The sequence below is a fragment of the Amborella trichopoda genome, chromosome 4 (assembly GCF_054954075.1).
Source record: "Amborella trichopoda isolate Santa Cruz 75 chromosome 4, AtrichopodaSantaCruz75HAP2 v2.0, whole genome shotgun sequence".
Classification (NCBI taxonomy): domain Eukaryota; kingdom Viridiplantae; phylum Streptophyta; class Magnoliopsida; order Amborellales; family Amborellaceae; genus Amborella; species Amborella trichopoda.
Genome location: NC_142339.1, coordinates 17,366,501 through 17,372,500, shown reverse-complemented (window position 1 = coordinate 17,372,500; position 6,000 = coordinate 17,366,501). Strand labels below are relative to the sequence as shown.

Genomic DNA, 6,000 nt, shown 5'->3' with positions numbered 1-6,000 from the left:
TTAGCCTCTCTCTTCCATTCTCTCTCTCTTCACAGACCTTCCTCTCTCTCTTCACGGACCTACCTCTCTCTATGTTCAGCAGTAGCGATGAACACGATGCAGCAGTAGCGATGGCAGTGATGCAGCAGCCATTGAAGCCCCTGGGCTTGGGCATCACCTCTCTCTTTATCAGTCATTGAAGCCCTCTCAGCCCACAAAGAGGATGTACACCTCTCTCTCTGTAGCTGCAACAGCAGCGCATCCCTTTCTCTCTGTCTATATGCAGCCATTGAAGCCCTTGAGTTTGGGCATCTCTCTCTTATTAGTAACTATTGCAGCCCTTTTAGCCTACACAGAAATAGAAGCCCTCTCGTCCCTCACCATCAGCAACTATTGAAGTCCTCTCGCTCGTTCAGAAAAACCCTACCTAGCCTCCCAATTGTGGCACACCCCATCTCTAAAGGTACTCTCTCTCTCTGTATTTGACTCAGTCAAATACAATCTGTTGTCTACAATTTCCATCGATTTGGGATTTATTGGGGTTAGACAAAACCATGAGGACCACAGGCATCTCTGTATTGGATGAGATACAAATGTGTTAGATGCTTTCGCATCTCTGTTTTGATAATTTGGTGTGTTATGATAATTTGGTGAATGTTGATAATTCCTTATTTAACTGTTTAAGGCAAAATTAGGTCCATTACATATGCGCAGCAGATATTGTTACAACACACCATGCCACTTGCTCATTTAGTGTTAAAACAAATAAAAAAGAATGCCAAATTGGTTATATAGAACTGATCTAAGATCAATTTTGTGAAAAAATTCGAAATGAGATCAAGCTCTGGTGCGACTAGTTGAAATCAGATGACTCGAGTTGTTTGGTTGAGGTTTTCCATTGAAGAAGTCTCCTAGCTTCCTTACTTCCATACACCTTTCTTCTTCTTTTTTCTCATGTATCTTTACGGGTATTAAAAATTGAGAGCATCATGGGTTCTTGACCCCATTGTGGTGAATGGATGTTCATGCACTTCCAGTTTTGTAAAATGTAATTGGTGATAATGGTGATCTTACATTGCATGGTGAGGTAAACAATACCCGATAAAGATATCTTGTAGATGCAAATATCTGGGAATATATATGCCTTTGTATATACTCTTCCTCGTCCATTGCTACCTTATTCCCTAAATGAATATTACATGAATGTGGCATAAAATATTGGCTGAATTTTGTTAGAAATGTGCTTGTTTAGGAACATAGAGCAGGATTGTTTAATGGCTTACCAATTCTTTTATAGTAACAATGGAAACAAAAATGGATTCCATTGAAGGCGAATGAGTATCAGGATACTTGTATAATATTTGTAATTACCATCAGTACTCCTTTTTCAGGACAGGATGGATGATGTTTAAATTTGTATCGAACTACAATTGCGGAAAATGTTACTTGCGGCCTGATGAATGCATGCTGCTAGTGCACGCTACAAAATTACAAATTAACATGTTACTTATGGCCTGATGAATGCATGATTGGTATTATTAAAATTGAAATAAATTGAGTTTCTTATTTTTATTCAATATCTTCATGTGGCATCTGATGCACCATATAGTGAATCACTTACTCTTGGAAATTATAATACATATGTTGCAAACATTTATTTATTTTTTCAATTGTCTTTATGTCCCATTTTGTTTCCCTTTTTTCTTTTTTGTTGCAGTTTTGTTTTTGGCCATTGGGTTTTTTCGTCCCTGTTGCATTGAGTTTATATCTCAAGTATGTAGTATCTATTTGTTACAATTTTATCTTCCTCTTACAGTGCTAAGGACAAAACACGTAATAAGCTTCGGACCCATAAGAAGGCAGCAGATGTGAGTTGATGGTAAGAAGCAATTGTTTAGAAGTCACGTTTGCAAGTTCATTTTAAAACATTTGTATATGCATGTAAGTTCGTATTTGTACTTTCATTTGGAACACCATTGTCACTCATCAAAATGTGATTTATGTCTTAGGCAAAGAGGACAAATTCATATGGAACAACTTCAAAGGAGGGGCTATGTTGCTTCTTTTTTTAAAAAAAAAAAAAATTTGTTGTTAAACTATTGGCATTCTTGATGTAGGTTTTAAGCCATTCACTCAAAAAAAAGATATCGGTTATATGGCATTGTACTCTTTTCACTTCTTTTTGGGTTGTTAGGTGATATGTAAGGTGATTGGGTACAAGGAACGAACTATTATTTGATAATGGGCAGGACTACTGAACTTTATATGAACAATTTTGTTATTGAATGGACTACCCCATTTGGCTGGTAGTTGATGAATTGTATGTAACATTATAGTTATCAAATGCAATGTATTATCACAATGGAAATAATTTGTCAACCTGTTTCTTGAAAGGTTTTTAGATGAGTAGAATGTATTTCAAATTGTTATCAGATGCTATATATTGTCACTAGAGCCCGTCTCGCTAATTGTGAGTCTTTCAATTTGTTAAGTGTAAAACCTCAAGGTCAAGATGATTAACTATAGGGTTTTGATATCTGAACAACCTTTCAGATAGATTTTTCAAGCGCTCCTTACTTCTACAATATAAGGTTGGCACCTTATATAAACTTTTTCCTGCTCTTGGCCGCTAAACTATAAGCCCAAGCTACATGAATTTCTCTGGCTAAAATGAGCAAGGAGTTTTAGATGCATTTTTCAGCAAATTTCCATGCTCATTTCATTGAGATCACCTACATATCCCTCAAAGGTGGTATGCCTAGATCCTCCTTTTGATCAAACTACCATTCTCATCAAAAAAAAAACAAAAAAAGGATTCACAAGCATTCTGTTGAGTGCCTAAAAATATAATGTCCCAAGATCGAATGGAAATCAACCCGTAGTTGGACAGTGAAATCTAAGTGCTTATAATATCCAGTTTTCTTCGCTGAGAACATTCTAGTGATTCTGTATCGAATCCTAAAATTTTAGATCAAACAAATACTCCTAAGTAGATTTTCTACCCAATGTATAGCGCACTTGTGCATCTCAAGCAGTCACTACTGGCAATAGTAAAACAACCACAAAATATGTTTTGGGTAGTTTCTGAAGTGGCCTAAACTGCACAAGATCACAAGTTTCTCATAAGAATCAAGGTGATGAAAGACTCCAAATGCTCTGCTTTGGAATGGCTTACAAATCAAATTAAGTCTAATATCTTCTAGTTTAAGCATCCTTTTTGGATCTTTATAGAAATCTTGCTCAAATAAGAGTCCCAGGACTTAAAAAGAGTTCACAAATATTGAAACCAAATGCACAAAAGGAGGAGCACAAATTTCATAATTCTTTTATCATTAGCATCCCTCTTTGGGGAGTCAAAAAGTAGTAGCAAATACACAGTTTCACTCTATATGTCACACAAAGCACATAGAGAGTGAGAAACAATCAAGAATATTGTACCTACAAACTATGAACACATTAAAGATTAAGAACAAGCAAACCCCCAACTTCAGAGATCTCATGTAACCTCTCCTCATTCTCTAGCCAACCTCTCTTTCTAGCTTAAGAACAAGTAAACACCGCCATCCTAAAAAGGATGGTGGTGGCTCTTTCCCTCTATATCTCTCTATTTGTCTCTGTCTCAAGGTTTCCAAGGAGTCGGAGGTGGCGGGGGAATAGGGAACATGGGTGGCACCGCAGAGAAGATGATATTCTTGTCGATGGAATGTGACTCACCGAAGAGAACAACCAAAGCAGCATTGCCCAGTGAGAGTGGGCTCGATGTAATTGTAGTTTCCTCTATCTTTGAAACCATCGTGCTTGTCAGGTCCTTCCACCATTGCCCCCACAAGTGTGTTTGGGTTAGGCTTGGGCGTGTCCATCCCCATTTCCACCCACCCTTGCAAGAGTACTTGATCTTGTTCTTAGGGATTGAAGCTGCTCTATGGTGCACATGTTTTGGGTTGTGGTTTCCGAAACCCACAATATAGCTCATCTTTCGTGGGTTCTTGCCTAGAATGTAATCAATCTGTAACATGGAAAGTGGTTAAACATTAGTATGAGTAATTTTCAGTATTCATCAACTAAAAGGCCTCTCTATTTCTTTGAAATTGTAAAGTTAAGCAACTAAAACTCTTGCAAGAAGAGTTTTGGATCTCAACACTCGCTCCGTAAGAAGGTTTTAAATTCTCCCAAAAATATTTAGCTTACCTCAAAATTAAGCTTGCATGTACAAGAACAACACTAAGATGGGTCACTCTTAGGATTGGAGTGTGTTGTGTTGTACCTACACTAGCAATGAAATGCTTTTTTCGAGTTCTTTTATTTATTATAAGAAAAATTAATGGGCAATGCTTCCCGAACATTGTATCCAAACAAGAACACTACAAATTTGGCTAAATTTTGCAAGATCTGACATTTGGGATTTAACCCTCAACTGTTTCAGTTTTATGTATGTGTACCTAGTTGAACCAAAGCATTCTTTTTTTTTTTTTGCCTTGAGATTTATCTTGTATATATCAAATGATAGATAACTTACTCAGCAATCAATGAGTAAATTGATTTATCTAATGAAAAAAAAATATTATGTGAGAGTACCTGGGTTCTTGCAAAATTGCGTAGAAAACCAATTTGGCATTAATTTTTATTTGTTTTAACACTAAATAAGTGGCATGGTGTGCTGTAACAATATTTGTTGCTCGTGTGTAATGGACCTAATTTTGTCTTAAACATGTAAATAAGGAATTATCAACATTTCACCAAATTATCATAACACAACAAAAAAAACTCTCCCAAATCTAATGAATTAATTTTATATCATATCAGATAAAATGTTTCAAGCAAACGAACAAAAAACCCACATTCCAGAATATAGAACATGCAGCTTCGATGAATTCACTATTTCTCTCTCTAATCTATATGATCCAATTTTTCGATTTCCCATTCAATCTTAGGATGACCAGTCTAGAAACCCACCTGAACCTCAAAAAACAATAGCAACCACTCTCCCTCTCTATTGTTCACAGGAAACACAAATCCAAACGAGAAACTATCTCATCCAAAACAGAGATGCATGTGGTCCTCATGGTTTTGTCTAAAAACCCTAATAAACCCCTAATCGATGGAAATTGTAGTCAACAGATTGTATTTGACTGAGTCAAATAGAGAGAGAGAGAACCTTTAGAGATGGGGTGGGCTACAGTCGGGAGGCCAGCCAGGGTTTTTCTGAACGAGCGAGAGGGCTTCAATAGTTGCTAGTGGTGAAAAACGAGAGGGCTTCTATTTCTGTGTGGGCTCAGAGGGCTTCAATAGTTGCTAAAAAGAGAGAGATGCCCAAGCTCAGGGGCTTCAATGGCTGTATATAGAAAAAGAGAGAGGGATGCGTTGCTGCTGTTGCAACTACAGAGAGAGAGGTGTTCATTCCTCTGTGTGGGCTGAGAGGGCTTCAATGGCTGATAAAGAGAGAGGGGCGATGCCCAAGCCCAGGGGCTTCAATGGCTACTGTATCGCTACCATCGCGTCTATCTCTACTACTGCATCGTGTCCATTGCTACTGCCGAACATAGAGAAAGGGAGGTCTGCAAAGAGAGAGAGAGAAGGAGGTCCGCAAAGAGAGAGAGAGGGAGGTCTGCGAAGAGAGAGAGGGAGGTCCGTGAAGAGAGAGAGAATAGGAGAGAGAGGCTAACATTAATCATGTGTCAGTGCCCCATTGAAAAAAGAGAGTGGACGGCTAAGCCATCCTGACCATCGATTTCGAATTTTTTGATCACGACCGTTGGGCGTAGTTCAATGGGGTGCGCGAGGGGGCTAACCTCAGCTTTTCCCATATATATATATATATGTGTGTGTGTGTGCAATGCCTGTGGGTGAAAATGAATAGTGTCTTCTCCCACCATCAAAAAAAAGGGCGAAAATGAATAGTGTCTTCACCCATAGGCTCATCACCATTCGAAAAAATCTAGCGGCATGCTTTTTTCGACTGCAACAGACCTAACATGGCCATGGCAGTCAAAAATTTCACTCGAAACTGCAAAAAAAGGCATC

At 38.1% G+C, this 6,000-nt stretch overlaps 2 long non-coding RNA genes across 2 annotated transcripts; one reads left to right on the top strand and one right to left on the bottom strand.

Annotated features, from left to right (window-relative positions):
* Positions 1–222: 222 nt before the first annotated feature.
* On the top strand, positions 223–2,347 carry LOC105421299 (uncharacterized). Its single transcript, XR_966941.3, has 3 exons — positions 223–442; positions 1,796–1,858; positions 1,989–2,347. It is a non-coding gene; the product is annotated as an uncharacterized LOC105421299 (long non-coding RNA).
* A 933-nt stretch (positions 2,348–3,280) lies between these two features.
* On the bottom strand, positions 3,281–5,759 carry LOC110007936 (uncharacterized). Its single transcript, XR_002282287.2, has 2 exons — positions 5,135–5,759; positions 3,281–3,985 (listed from the first exon to the last, which is right to left on the bottom strand). It is a non-coding gene; the product is annotated as an uncharacterized LOC110007936 (long non-coding RNA).
* Positions 5,760–6,000: the final 241 nt, after the last annotated feature.